Below are 15,911 nucleotides of genomic sequence, written 5' to 3'. Positions count from 1 at the left end.
ATATCCATTATTTCCTTCACATTCAAGATACCACATATCTTACTTGTTCCTTCCCAGTCAACTTGGGTGATTCTTCTTCCTCTTCCTAGTCTATATTAAGTGCCCCAGGGCTCAGTCCTTGTTCCTCTTCTCAAATCTACAACTCACTGTCTCAGTGAGTTATAGTCCCATAGCTTTACATTTGAATTATATGCTGATGACTCCCAAATTTATATCTTCAGTCCAGACTTGTCTCCCAAAGTCCAGACTCATGCATCTAAAAGCTTACCTTACATCTCCCCCTGCATGTTGAATAGCTGTCTCAAATATCCATGTCCCAAGCTGATCTTACTCACAGAATCTGCACCATCCACAGCCTCCTCCATCTCAATTTATTGCGACTTCACCATTCTAGGGGCTCAGGGAGAAAACTTAGGAGTCATCCTTGACCCCTCTCTTGCTCTTATACCTCACACTCGATCCATCAGGAAATCCTGTTGGCTCTACTTCCAAATATAAACAGAATTGAATTCTTTTTGACCACCCCCACTGCCACATCAATGCCTAAACTCCTATCATCTTTCAACTGGACAATTGCCACAGCCTCTGGCAAAAATCCTGGAAATCAAGGGAATACTATGAGCAGCTCATCTCTGGTTCATTGTGATGGCACAGCAATCAGTTCAGGCTGCCCCAAAAGGTTTTAGAGAACACATTAACCACAGTGCCATTTTGATAGGCAGAGAAAATAAAAACTGAAGTTTGGCTCTTAAAACACTAGAAGATTTACAGGAAGTGTTTAAAACTCGCTTAAGTGACACTTCATCAATGCCACAATAAGTCACTCTTTATATTGCAGACATGCTCTTGGGATTCGTTTGTTAATTTTTTAAAGAGAGGGAGGAAAAAAAAAAGTAGTAGAAGATTATCCAGATTGCATGAATCAGCCTGTCTGTATGTCTGGGGGTAAATCTGTTTTGTTTAAAGATATCATTGGCAAGGAAAGGATGACCACAAATATGTTCTTTCTCCCGGAACAATTTTGCTTTCTTCACATCGACACAATGATGACCACTATGGGTGGGCACAAAAACATTCTGCTGTGAAAAGCAGGGCTGCCTGGTTGTGTGAAGACACTGCCTGAGTATGGTGGCTTGCCTGCCCCTCAACCATCTCCAGGGGTAGTGAGAATATCGTGACCATCATGACATACAAGTGTCAACACATTCCCATCGAAATGTCTTGCACCTTTGCATAAGGGTATACAGGCAATTTTATCAGATGCCTATCCCCTGAGGTAAGGCCTAGGACTTGGCCATTTAGAAGTAAACCGAGCAATTTTGATGCAGGTTGTCTGCAAACCATGTATTTAAAAAACTCTGATGGAATGGGGCGCCTGGGGGGTGCAGTCAGTTGAACATCTGACTTCAGATCAGGTCACAATCACGGTTCGTGGGTTCGAGCCCCACATCAGGCTCTGTGCTGACAGCTCAGAGCCTGGATCCTGCTTTGGATTCTGTGTCTCCCTCTTTCTCTGCCCCTCCCCCATTCGTGCTCTGTCTCTCTCCCTCTCTCAAAAATAAATAAAAAATATTAAAAAAAAAAAAAAAGAAACACTCTGATGGAGCTGACAAAGCATAGGATTGGGTTTCAGCAGTCCAGAGTCCAAGTTCAACCAATTCACTGGGTAAACTTTTTTACCATTCTGAGCCTTTGTTTTCACATCTATGAAAGGGAATGATGAGGTTCTAGTACCCATTACTTTCTTGTTAGGCAGTTCTGGTAAAATAACATGAAAATGCTTCAAAAACCCAAAGTACTATACAAATCTACATGTTATTATTTCTGTTAGACACATTGCCTTGTTTTTATTGTTGCCAGTATGATTTCTGGTAAAATTCTTACTTAGGGGCTAGTTTTATATCCATGACCCTACTGAAGCATTTTTAGAGTGAAAAATGCATCTTTATAAACATAAAACCACTTCAAAATTAGAGATGAGCTTTATTTTATATATTTCAAGAGAAAGGAGTGAGAAAATTGACGTTTTCCCCACTTTATCAAAAATATGTGATGAGCCTTGTTATCACATACAAAGCAACAAAAAAAACCAAGAAAGAATAAATGTGCCCCCCAAATCCATCACACTGCAAGGTGGACAATTTTGGTAAGTGCAGTGCTGTGTGCCAACATCTATAAGCGAAGTCTTATCAGTTATAAATCAGCCCCACTGGGGAGAGATTAAAATGCAGTTGCTTCTCCCTAGGTTATGAGAGGGAGAAGCCAATGTAGAGATTTCTCCTGCTTCAGCAGATGGCAGTACAGCTGGAGGTGGTGGGTGCTGATGCCACTCCCCACATATGTGCCCACCTCTACGCTCCCTGCAGCTTGCTGGAGGGAGAGGACCAACATATCTCTTCTTCTCTGGCCTGGGGAACTTGGTTAGTCCCCATGCAGAGCAGCCCAGAAGCCAACCAATAAGGAATGGAAATCAGAGGATAAATACCCCTAGGTTCCCCATAACTAGGTGAGATAATTCCAAGGCACCAACCCTCAGAGAAGCCCCAGAAATATGGAGCCCCAGTTCCCCGCAGTGGATATCTGCTCATTAATACATCTTGTACGGACTCCTCTAACCCTGTCCGACTCTCCCCAGAATCTCATGTATGCTTCCTGGGATCAACTCCCAAATAAACTACCTGCACCCAAGTCCCTTATCTCATGGTCTGCTTTTGAGGAAGCCCAAACTAATGCAACAGGCTTTGGAATCATTCTAATACATTCTAATCCTGGTTTAATCACTTGCTAGTTGTCTAGCCTTAAGCAAGTTATTTAATCTTTCTAAACTTCAATTTCCTTATCTGTAAAATACAGGTGATAGTAACTATGCCAACTTTGTATGACTATTGTAAAGATTAAGTAAGATGTAAAACAAATAGTACAGAACCATGCACTTGATAAGGGCTCAACAAATACTGACATTGCAAGCAACTGTGGTTGTTAAGAAAACACTCCCAACTTTAAGCTTCTGACTCTTGATTTTAGCTCAGGTCATGATCTCACAGTTCCTGAGACTGAGCCCTCCATGCTATCAGCATGGAGCCTGCTTGAGATTCTCTCTCTCCCTCTCTCTCTTCCTCTCCCCACCCCTCTCTCTCTCAAAATAAATAAATTAAAAAAAAAAAAAACTTAAAAAAAAAAAACACTCCCAAAAACCATGAGATGCTATTCACTCCCATCAGACTAGAAAAACATTACACATCTGAACAATAATAAGTATTAGTAAGATTACAGAAAAATAGCAATGTTTCTATTCTGCTTCTGGGAGGAGAGGCCTATATAACTATTTAGGCTGGTAATTTGATAATATATAGTTAGGTTGAAAAAACAAATATATATATATACATATATATATATATATATATATATATATGTATATGTATATATATATATATGCTATAATCCAGTTAATTCCTATTCTGAGAATATGGCCTAGTGAAGTCTCATTCTCTGCTCCAGAAAACAATGTTCATGGAAGACACTGTTCATTATCATAAAAAGATAGAGATGATCTGGATTCCTTCCATTAGGGAAAGGATAAATGAATGGTGGTACATTTATACACTGAAGTACTATATAGCTGTTAAAATAAATTATTTCTACATTTATCAAAACATGTTAAAACTAGAATGCAGAGCAAGATAAAGGTACAAAACATCACAGCAAGATGAAACTTTATGTGTGTGAATGTTTCAAATATATGACTTAATTCTACCTCTTATCTATGGACCTCTAACTTACAACTAAAAATCAAAAACAGGGATGCGGAGAAGGCACTCATTTCATTGAGATGCTGATCACTGGGGACATATGATGGGGGTAGGTGACTTAAAACAACACAGATTTATTTTCTCACCATTCTGGAGGCTAGAAGTCTGAGATTAAGATGTAGGTGGGGTTGAAAATTAAAAAAAAAAAAAGCGTGGGGTGCCTCGTGCCTGGGTGGCTCGGTTGGGTGACCGACTTCAGCTCAGGTCGTGATCTCACAGTTTGGGAGCTCAAGCCCCGCATCGGGCTCTGTGCTGATGGCTCAGAGCCTGGAACCTGCTTTGGATTCTGTGTCTCCCCCTCTCTCTACTCCTCCCCTGCTCACACTCTGTGCCTCTCTGTCTCTCAATAATAAATAAACATAAAAAAAAAAAGATGTCAGTGGGGTTGGTTTCTTCTGAGGCCTCTCTCCTTGACTCATAGATGGCCATCTCTTCCCTATGTCTTCATAGGACCTTCAGTCTGTACTTATCTATATCCTTATTTCCTTTTCTTACAAGAACACTGGTCATATTGGAATAGGGCTTCCCAAATGACCCATTTTTATCTTAATTAACTCTTAAATTTTTTTTAACATTTATTTATTTTTGAGAGACAGAGAGAGACAGAGCATGAGCAGGGCAGGGGCAGGGAGAGAGGGAGACAGAGCACAGAGCCAGACACGGGGCTCGAACTCACAAACCATGAGATCATGGCCTGAGCGGAAGTTGGAAGCTCAACTGACTGAGCCACCCAGGCATCCCTATCTTAATTACCTCTTTAAAGACCCTGTCCTCCTGTGCAGTCACATTCTGAGGTAGGAGGGGTTAGGACTTTAACATATGAATGTGGGAAGAGGCACAATTCAGCCCATAACATTTACCAAAAAAGAGAGAATAATAGCTACATGTAAATAATTGGTAAAGACCAGTAAGAAAAACAAAACAAAACCCACTAAAATACAATTGTGTAATTGACAAAGCAATGGAGGCTGCCCAGAATAAAATACCATAGTTCAGGCCAGCTCAGTCTTCAATTAGACAAGAACTTCTGCTCTGGCTTTCTGGAGTAAACAAAGATGGAAGAGTATTACCACATTCTGTGATGGAACCACAGAAAAATAAAGGTTGGTCCTTTCTGCTACGCCGCTTCTAGCCAAACAGTCACCTGTACATCCAGACTACAATTATGCATTTAATTGTGGGTTGGTAGGTTTTTGTTTGTTTATATTCTAGTACAGACTCCTTCACAAAGGATTTGAGTCAGTTCTTACAACACATGGTGGCAATTTGAGGCTACGTCCCACCACCCAAGTTGTATGGGGAGAAGCCGTAGAGAATCAGGGCCATCCCGTTTTTCATTCCTGCCTGCCTTGCCTCTGACCGTGTTGATATTCTGATGTTCTGCCAGCTGAAGCCAAGCACCTCAAAAGACAGATCAGTTCCCTGGTGAAGCCTGCTGAAATTCAAATATATGTCTTTATCAAGTGATTTATCCCGTTTCCTCCTCCAAAGTTTGGTTCTCATGCCACCAAAGGTGTAAGAGCTCCTGTTAATGTGGCTTGCTTTGCCACCCCAAACCACATCAGAACAGGCCCCGGGGAAGCTCTGAACTCTCGCTTCATTGCATGTCTCTCCTTTGCTGGACCTACCTCAAAGGAGGCACTCAGCAGCATCAGAGAAACGTGTGCACCTCCCACTCCGGCTGTGCTAAAGCCCCCTCTCACCAATGCCAAAGACGTGTCTTTCCACTGTGTACCCCTTCGTATCCATTCAGACGGAGTGGGAGGTCCCCTCGAGGATCAGAATGGAGCCTGCGCCCATCGAGGCACTTAGAAGCTGAAAAAAACTTCAGCCTCTAGAAGCCAGACAATCACGTCAGCCCAGCCTGGCCAGATCAGCACGTGGTTCTCAACATGGCCAACGGAAGTGTCCTGTTAATGCAACCTGTCTTCGTGATTCACCTGCAGGGAGCTTTCCTTTCCCAGTTGCTTTCCTGTCTGAACTTCACAGAGACGTCTTTATGCTCCTTGGAGATTTTTGCCTGGGCTTCCAAATAAAGGCAAGAGAGTGGCAGGGCCAGGGGACCTGCACCGTCTTAGCTGCAGGGCCCAGCTCCTACCACCCTCTCTGCTCTATGACCCAGCCAGCACTTATGATGCATTGTCCCATCACCTTCACCATTTATAGCACAAAAGCTATTTAGCCAGTGCCTGCAACCCTTCAGCCTGCAGTGCCTTGACAGCAGAGGTTATAGGAAAAAAGAGAGAGAGAGAGGGAGAGGGGAAGAGAGAGAGAAAGAGAGAACAATGTGCAATTGGCACTGCATTAGAGATGGAAAAAGTACTTAAAGCCTGCAACATTCATCAAGACTGAATACATAAATGCCACATTTTGAATAAGCGAAGCAAAAGACAATGACAAAGGAAAGGCGCATTGCTTCAGGAATCTCTATCATTTTCATTTGCTGCTGTCAGGAACCTGTTTTTTGCCTCTCACTCTATCAGCCATTATAGCATTAATGAAGTAACCTCACATAGTTATTGACTGGCTTGTCAGAGGCCCTGCCTGATCCCTTAATAGAAACCATTGGTCTTCAGTTAAAAATGGGGTGAGCTGGGAGGTGCTGTGGGCATGTGCTGAATTTCAAGTGCACTCCTGAGGTTATCAAAAGCCATGAAATGCAAATTATTATATTTTTTAAACACACAGATTTCATGCAACTGAGCATATAAAATTGACTAATATTGTACTTTATGCATGCCTTATAATGTTTTCAAATATGCTCTGCATATGTTCTTTTCCCAGAAAGTTGTGGGTGGTATTTGAATAAGCAGAGGTAGGCCTAGTTTTATTTTCTTCTTGAGTCCTCTTCTGCTTGCTGTAAGCTGGCACTTTTAGCTAATATAGAGCCATGTTGATGCACTGTCTACTCAAACACCACCAACAATCCTTTGTCTGAATTTCAGTCTCAGATCAAAAATCCTTTTCTTTCATGATTTTATTTCCCCGCCTAAAAGTATCCAGATCTTCAAACCAGTATATCATTTGCTAGCAACTGCAGATTGGCAAGAGGTCTAAAGAATAAATCCCTGCCCTAGAAGGCAGTAAATTGGAAAAATAATCCTAGAGGTAGAGCTTTTAATTCCAGTACCACAATACCATGGAGCAGATATGTTAAAACCTAACCACCACAAGGCAGAGAAGGGTAAAATATGAAAAGTCAAGGACAAAACGCTTGGAAAGTTGGTTATATTTCTGAGTGGGGAAGAGCAAATACAATAATTATGGGGTCAAGATTCAGGGGGTCTACAAAGAGGCACTGATAAGAATGCATACCTAGCTTTGTTTTTTGGGCACATAGCATGCTGGCTTCATATTGGTATTTAATTGGATCATTCTCCTGGTATAAAGCTCTGACCTTCTCTCAGCTTCTCTGGGGAGGGAATGTGGTGTCTATGTCTGTTGATTTGCATTATGGCTCCCCCAAACTGGCTCTCTTTGACAGTAGATTATGTGCATTTCTTACCTTTGAGGTCATCCAAAAACTAAGAACAAGAAGCTCAAAAATTTCTTCCCTGCATATTTTACACTCAAATGTCTTGTGGCTTCTCTTTGCCATCAGTACTATCTCACCTCACTTGCTTCCTCACGGGGATAATCTGTAGATTCACTGACATACACTACATTTTCTCATTTAACAATGAAATTAAAGACCTAAGACTTGGCCACCAAATAAATGTCGATGGTTTGACTTCCAAAAGTTCAACTTAGTTGAGAGACATATTGACTAGCTCCCATATTTAGTCCATAACATTCAAGTAACTATTTCATTAAAGAAACAATGAAAGTGCATTTCCTTCTGAACCATTTTCTCTCTTTTAGATTGGACCCAAATTCTTTCAGAAAAACATTATTTCTTACAATTTCTTTCACATGTCCTGAAAGCCCAAAAAACGCCAAACTGTAAGGGTATATACACTTTTCTTGATCTCTGATATTAATTGACCAATATTGGCTGCATTAGGAAGATATTAATCACGAGGTAGACAGTACTGATCTAGTTTTACAAACTTTCTAAATGTATAAGCTCAAATCAAACATAGTTATGTATCACTGACTCATAGATATTTTGAAATTTCTAGCATATTTCTTATATGTCAATAAATATATCATTATAAATTCAAGTGGCTTTAAAACTGGAAGCTACCTTCATGCAATTTTAGTTCAATGTTCTCATGCTAGTCACAAAGAAAATAGAGCCCCAAATAAGGTAAGTGACTTGTTCAAGGTCACAAATAAGTCACTGCCATTTACGCATTCATTTATTCAACATACATTATTTGAATGCAGCCTATGTATGGGGCACTGGAGTAAAACCTAGAGATATAAAAATTATATATGCTTGGTCCCTTATCTCATGGAGTTAATGGTGGTGGGGGTGGGGGGAACCACAGGCTGTTTAATGATTTGTGATAAATGCTCTAACAGGACAGAGAAATTAGCAACCTGAGAGAGGAGCAATCAGGAGAGGCTTCCAGACAAAGGTATGTTTAAGCAGAGACTTGAAAGATAAGATGGATTTAACCATATGAAAATAACAGAGCTGGAAAAGAGAGCTTTTAAAGAGCTTACGTTTAGGTATTCAGCCAAGGACATGGCATGTGAAAGCTCAGAGGTGAGAGGTAAGATGGTACACTGAAGAAACAAAAAAAGATCCCGAAGACTGGGGTGTGGGCTGTGAAGTAAGAGGAGCCTGGTAAGATGGCAGAGGCCAGGTCACAAAAGGCTCCTGGATGGAGGTAACAACTGTGAACTTCCTCCACAGAGCATTCTGACATCATTAAGGGTATTAAACAGGGGAGTGAGCTGACCAAATGTGGAATTTATAGCATCAATCTGGCCAGCACTTGAAGGAGAAAGCAGCAAGGCTGGAGAAAGGGAGGCCAGTTAGAATTAAAACAAGGTGAGACAAAGATGTGGACAACAGCAGCTAGGATAGTTGAAGAGATATTTAGGGGCAAATGTGACAGGTCCTGGTGACGAGGGGAGTAAGCCTCCCACACTTCTGGTTGGGGCAACTGGACACTTGGGGCCATGCACTGCAAAAGGTGAGACTCACTTTTGGATGAGAGAAAATTAGGTGTCCCACTTAGACAGCTTAAATAATTAGCAGTCATTTAGGACACCAAGTAAATAAACATGGCAAAATCTCAAGCAAGAATGGGGTCTGAGGCTGCAGATCTACCAGTCCAGTGCTCTTTCTCTGTACCTCTACGAACGATCCCTTTTCCTCTAAAGGGCTGAACGGGGGCGCCTGGGTGGCGCAGTCGGTTAAGCGTCCGACTTCAGCCAGGTCGCGATCTCGCGGTCCGTGAGTTCGAGCCCCGCGTCGGGCTCTGGGCTGATGGCTCAGAGCCTGGAGCCTGCTTCTGATTCTGTGTCTCCCTCTCTCTCTGACCCTCCCCCGTTCATGCTCTGTCTCTCTCTGTCCCAAAAATAAATAAAAAACGTTGAAAAAAAATTAAAAAAAAAAAAAAATAAATAAAGGGCTGAACGTTCAAAGCAGCTTTCCAGAAACTCAGCAGTAAAGAATTTTGAGACACAGTAGAGGGCTTCTTTGAAATATGCACTTAAAGACTTTTCAGTTTTCACCAGGTTTTATGGTTTCAAAAGTTACGTTACAACTTTCACCCAGTATATTATTAATTATGAAAGGAAAAATGAGAATCATCTTACATTTCATGTAGTTACCACGCCGTAACTCAGAAAGCACTTTCACGAATGTAAGTTTCCACATTTAATCTCCTAAAGGAAATGCTCTCTGCACCGTTTCCAGTCACTGCCATGACACAGATCACCACAACTTCTAGTGAAATGTCCACATCAACCCTATGACATTGCTTGGGTATTCAGATCCTCAGCTGGCTGCCCCCACTCCCACCCCCTGGAATCTGCTCTAAACATGCTCATCTGCAAATGAAGGAACTGAATTAGGACATCCTGGAGGCTTTAAGTTTCAGCTTTAAGTTTCTGTGATGCCAAGCCTGAGATCTGGGGTTCTGCAATGCTGAATTTCTAGTATATATTTTGTAAAGTAGAGACACACATAAGGAGGAAAAAGAAATATGGACCATGTTAGAAAGCTCCAAGAGGAAAATGGGAGCAGGAGGAAAGAGCTTCGATGCAGAATGAATCACTGGGTTGGTGAGACCTTGAAGCCGGCAGAGGAATGAGGAAGTCAGGGAAATAGGGGGAGTGGGGCACATTATTTAAACATCACGTTGACTCAGACCCACTCAATAAATGCTCTCCGTCTTTCTCCAACTTAATGTACACCTATGTTCCTAGGCCAGAGTGTGCTCTGCCTCATGATGCCCCCATCAAAACTATGAAGGGAGTAATTGTATTTTCATCCTACTGCCGCTAAGAAGCAATAGCTCTTCTTTTCCTTGTTTTTCATCATGACAGACTATAATAACTAAGAGTATAATCATGATTAAGGTGGTGATATACAATTTTTTAAATGGACACGCATACACACACACACATACACACACTACAGTCTACACGCCCATCATGCATACTTGCCTATACGTATGCATGCTCTCCACACAAATGCACGTGCACACACTCTCACACATGTATGCACACTCAATACCCCCACAACCATACAATTGTGCGTACAATTGTCCACACGCCCACTGGCACATTTTCTCTTTGCTTGGGCTGCACACCTGGTTCCTTCCACTGGACAGGCCACAAGAAGGGCCCTGAGGTTTGATCTGGGAAACAGAGAGTGCTTCGAGCCCTACTTCTCTTGTTTGTTTTTCTTAATGTGCTGTCAACACCATACTGCCAAGTGCTCTCTCCCTGTAATGACAATATTGCCCACAGGTCTTTTCTTCAAAGGAGCGGAGAAATCAGTGGGCCATACAGTGTTCTGCTGGAGCCCATGGTCTCTGTTTTTGAAAATGTGTTTAGTGAGAAGACTTGTCATTTGCAAAAAGGAACAAAGAAGTCAAGGGCACATTTAGATTACCCATACTAATTAGATGCTTGTTCCCACAGAAGCGTTCGGGTTTTTAATCAAATCTCCAAAGTTTGTTGGTCTCCTAGATTAAACAACTCTCCCTCTCTCTGACCTGGCCCTGCTTTTGTTTCATTATGTAGATCTGACCTTTACCTCACAAAGGTGTTGGCACTGAGAAGACACAATGCAAAGTTTCTCCGCTACCAAAGTGCTGAATTCAAGATAGCTCCCATGAAGAGACACCACTATTTCTAGTCCCAGCTCTGGGTCCCGCATGTTCTTTCCTGGCCGTCCCGGAACCGGGATGGGATTAGAGGGCCTCTCTAATCCCATGCTCATGAATGCTATCTCAGGTAAGCCTTGGAGATTTTTCTAACCAAAACTGCCCAGGCCAAACGAGAATATCTGCCAGCAAAATAGAAAAGTAAGTCAAATCCCCAATGGCATCCTGAAACCTCAGACTGTCATAATGTCTCAAGCTTCCATTTCATACAATCTTTGGCATATTTTAAGCATGCAAATGGGCCATCTTTTCTTCTCTGTCTTTCTTTTATTTTATTTTTAAGGATTCAGGAGCAGCAAAATAATTAGCATTCAAGCAGCCCAGTAGGGCATCCATTTATACTCTTACACGGGGGTCAAAGTGCATGATGCTGCCCGCCAGAGAGTTTTTTTACACAGAGGGGATACAGTCTGGAATATCCAAATGTAGCAAGACTTTGAATCCCTATGCGGGGCTATTTGAAACTCCAATAGACACACCACTATGGGGAAATTACTTAATCTGCTTCAAGATTTATCGCTATTGTGCTCTATGCACCGGGTTAAAATAGAATACCTCAGAGAGGCCTCAGAGGGTCAGGAGTCCAATTCGCACGGCAAGTATTTCACAGCGCATTACAAAGTTTCGGACAGAGCCTTTAATCCTCAAAATCATTAAATCCTACCTTTGCACTGATATGCATATAAAAACACTCTGCCAAATGAATCTGCGTTACATTGCTCTCAAAATATTGCTGCAACGCAGAATAGGGTAGGAATCTGAAACATTCTACAGCTCACAGGGGTACAGTTTATCAAAAGGTGAAAGAGAGTTTGTGTAAAGCAAAAAAAGGAACTATTGTGTTGGACTGATTTAAGACTAAATGTACGTTGTCAAAAAAAATAGATTTTTCACCTGTCAGGCAGTCATTTTTACAAATGTATGATATGGGTACTGATTAGTGAAAATGCTCTTTTCTAGATGAATTAGAATATAACCCTCTGCTTCCTTGCCGTTCATCTAAGAGTTCCCCCTTTTGTGGAACTCACTTGTATATTGTTTCAGTTTCTAGGGAAAAGGTTAAGAGATACATTCACTGCAAAGTAGAATTGATCTTTCGAAACCATCAAGTGGGCTTGCAATGAAGGAGGAAGCTGGTGCCCGGCAAAAACAAAGAAACTTCTGCTCTGTGCGCAGGTCGTCAGCATAAGGCACCGAATCCCATTTTCATAGAAGAAACACACGAGAACTGGCTCTCCTGACACCAGCGCTGACATTTCCCTGAAATTCTTATGACTTTGTCATCAACCCACATATTTTCAAAACAAATTGTCTCGTGTTTGTTTGCTTTAAAAACAAGATGCCATTGTCCTAGATGAAAATGTGACTTTATAGTAAAAATGTCAGCATGAAAACACAAGGAAGGGGGGAAAAAAGCTGAGAGGAAAATAAAAAATAGAGCTTAAGTAGCCTTTTCTAAGGGCCTGAATATATGTGATTAAAAGTGATTTCAAAAACTATGGCAAATATATTCTTATATCTCATAAGAATACTGGGTGAATAATGATAGGATGTTTAAAAGCAATTTGTTTTTATGACACTTTTTTGTGAACTTGCAGAAATTAGTGACAACAGCAACAAAATCAAGGGCTATTGACATCTCATAGCTGAAAAGCATAAGCTGGCATCATTTTGCAACCTTATTTTCTTTGGTTACATGCAGAGTAAAAATAAAATATATCTGGCAGTTGAGAAATGGCAGGATAATCTCTGGAAATTATATTATAGATTCTTTACCAAATGAATTGTTTCTCTTTATTAAGACGTGAAAAAGTAGAGTACAGGAAAAGCGATGTAGATGTGATCAAACACCAGAAGGCAATTCCACCTTCAAAGCCACCACTTTTGCAAGTAGGCTGTGCTAGGCTGCAATTTTGGCACTATCCCTAGGTCTGTTTGGACAGAATCAATGACTCATGTCAAAAGCTGCCCTTCTACTCTTCTCAGAAAGTCAGACTTGAGAAGTGACTGAGTTAAGACCACACAATCTGTTTTATCTTTCTTAAAATATGTACACATGCAAGTTTTGAAAGTGAAAAATCAGGTCACCGCATCTCGCTCATTTACTAAATGATGAATGGTGAGTTGTCAGGGACAAGTATGAGACAACTTTTATTGGGTATTTTTCAGCCCCAAACAATGCATCCTAGAATTCAGCTCCTAAAGAGAAGCTTCCTGAAAAGAGACTCTGTGAGGGAATGGAAAGAGAGCTTATGAGGGCCAAGGGAAACAAGTGCTAGACCCAGATCTCCTTCAAGGAATTGCTGAGACTGGTTATTTCCCCCATGTTTCTTCCACCCTTTTGGAAAGTTAGGGACATCTGTGATCCCCCCCTCCAGCTGGAACAGTCTAATTTGTATAAAAAAGTCGTAACAACTGTAACAGACTTAATTAAGCTCACCTGTCAAATTTTATTTTGGTTATCTTCAAAACTAATTTCTGAACAGTCAATGATCCAATTAAGTATAGTGCTGGTCAGAGATTTTCAGATGGCCAAGAACAATCAAGATCTATATGCTACTGTCCCTGCTCATTTCTATATGAGTATGGCTTCCTACTAAAACCTCCGTGTGTTCTGAGGAATGGAGATGATGTCGCCCACGCTCCATCTTTCTGCACTGTTAAACACCCTCATGCTACTTGTTTTGCAGGAAAACTTGGGAAGTTTAAAAGGTTACGAGTTAGGAAAACAGGTCACCAAAACAGGCAGTGCTAAAAAATACAATAAGACATTTAAGGAATTAGGAAGAGAAAACAAAAGAAGATGAAAGAACTCTGAAGAATCAGGGAGTGGACTATATAGGTAAAAGGAAGGGATTTAAGACAAAAGCAGGGGTCCCTGAAGGGTTCAGTCAGTTAAGCGGCTGACTCTTGATTTTGGCTCAAGTCATGATCTCACAGGTCACAGGTTCAAGCCCCACGTTGGGCTCTGCACTGACAGCACGGAGCCTGCATGAGACTCTCTCCCCCTCTCTCTGCCCCTTCCCCACCTCTCTCTCTCTTTCTCAAAACAAATAAATAGACTTTAAAACAAAAGCAAAAAGTGTTCAGGATGAAATATGTGGGGATAACAACAGGAAGACAGTGACTTTCAAAAATAATAAGCACACTTGGCCAAGGGCAACATATCAAAAGTGATGACTGCCACATGTGAGAACATGAATTCACCTAATGTCTGTCCTCCCAGGTACCTATTTCCTACAGATGGCCCATCCATGCCGCCTGCAGGGAAAAAAAAAGGGGGGGAGGGGAAAGAGGCTCCATTTGTGTAGAGGATTATTAAACAGCCTTTGAATCCAGGGGCCGATAAAGCCTTTCTAAGTCATATTTTTCCTTTTTTTTTTAATTAAAAAAGCTTTAACTCTCCCCTCATCACTTGTGGGCTGAATTGGTTTGATCCAGAGAGGCAGTTATACATAAGAGCAACCACTCTCTATTGAATTAGGGGATCTCTCATGCAACACATCTCACCAATTACAAGGTAGGGATGCAATTCTATGATTTATCATACATTATACTGTTAAGTAATATAACATTATAGACACAATTTGTACCTATCTCTCTGCAGATTAGAGAGGTAGCACATGAAGAGAGGATCATTAAACACAGAGCAAGGGCAAGGGCCAAGCTCTTCTCTTTAACAAGCCGCTCCAAGTACCGCCTCTCTAATCCATGGAGAGGAAACAATAAATTATTCTAGGAGCTTATTCCAAATTGTGCTCTTTAGGGTTTGGGTTTTTATTAAAACAAAGAGACGCAGGAAAACATCATTTCTATGTGTGAAAGCAACTTTGGTTGTATTGGGATGATTTCTCTCCTTCCAAAGGTGATAGAATTCCTCACCGTGCATGAATATGGATGTGTGTGTAGGTGCACATCACACTCGTGGGCGCAAACCCATATCCCATGCCGGCAGAATACACATTGACATTCCTAATTATTGGAACTTGACTCACAGATGATACCATGTAGGCATTGCATTAGATGACTGCTGTATGCTAAAAATACAGTGCAAGCCACATATGTAATTTGACATAGCAGCTACATTTTAAAGAGTATAAAGAAACAGGTGAAATTGTTTGAATGTTTTATTTATCCCTATTCATCCAAAATATTATCAGTTCAAAATGTAAACAATATGAAAACCATTAGTGAGATTTTTGATTATTTTCTTCATCCCAAGTCTGTGAAAGTCAGGGTGTATTTTATAACTAAAGCACATATTGCAAACTATGCATTGATTCAAGAGCTCTGTGGCCACGTGTGGCTGGCGGCTACTGTACCTGAGAGAACAACACTAGAACTACGTATATCTCCTGCAACTCCACACGGTCTCCATATGGCTTTGCTGCTTTGTTTGGAGAAGGCTGTATTTTTCAGCCACTTTATCCAAATAAGCAGAAGTCCTCAATAAATACAAAATGGATGAAATGGCATTTCACCACATCGAGTATAACTCTTTTCAATTCCACTGAAGTCTAGGCTTCTGTTGCTGAAAAGGTGAGTTCCTTGACCTCTATCTGCTCTGCCTATACCCCCTTTGTAAGGTCAATAAATGTGGACATAAATATCAACCTTAACAGACAACCCAGACCACTCTTATTGGAATATCCTATTTATAATATTCTTTTCTCTTCTGTACTACTGCTTCCAGCTTTATTAAACTCAATTAGACTCTCTTTTGCCCTGACTACACCCCCTTTATAACAGGAAAATTGTATAATCCGCTTGAATGGCAGTACAATGAGGTAGGCAAAGATATAAGGACACT

General features: G+C 41.1%; 2 long non-coding RNA genes across 2 annotated transcripts in view; one reads left to right on the top strand and one right to left on the bottom strand.

The window, feature by feature from the left end:
* LOC132687806 (uncharacterized) overlaps positions 1-8,550 on the bottom strand; it is a 45,532-nt gene extending 36,982 nt beyond the window's left edge. The window contains exon 1 of the long non-coding RNA XR_009614266.1: positions 8,421-8,550. This is a non-coding gene — a long non-coding RNA (uncharacterized LOC132687806). The remainder of the gene's footprint in view (positions 1-8,420) is intronic.
* Positions 8,551-8,662: 112 nt separating this feature from the next.
* On the top strand, positions 8,663-12,409 carry LOC132687801 (uncharacterized). Its single transcript, XR_009614265.1, has 3 exons — positions 8,663-8,896; positions 10,959-11,171; positions 12,146-12,409. It is a non-coding gene; the product is annotated as an uncharacterized LOC132687801 (long non-coding RNA).
* Positions 12,410-15,911: the final 3,502 nt, after the last annotated feature.

The sequence above is a fragment of the Panthera onca genome, chromosome A3 (genome assembly GCF_046562875.1).
Source record: "Panthera onca isolate mPanOnc1 chromosome A3, mPanOnc1 haplotype 2, whole genome shotgun sequence".
NCBI lineage: Eukaryota > Metazoa > Chordata > Mammalia > Carnivora > Felidae > Panthera > Panthera onca.
Note: the sequence above shows the minus strand (reverse complement) of the source record. Positions and strands in the feature narration are given on the sequence as shown.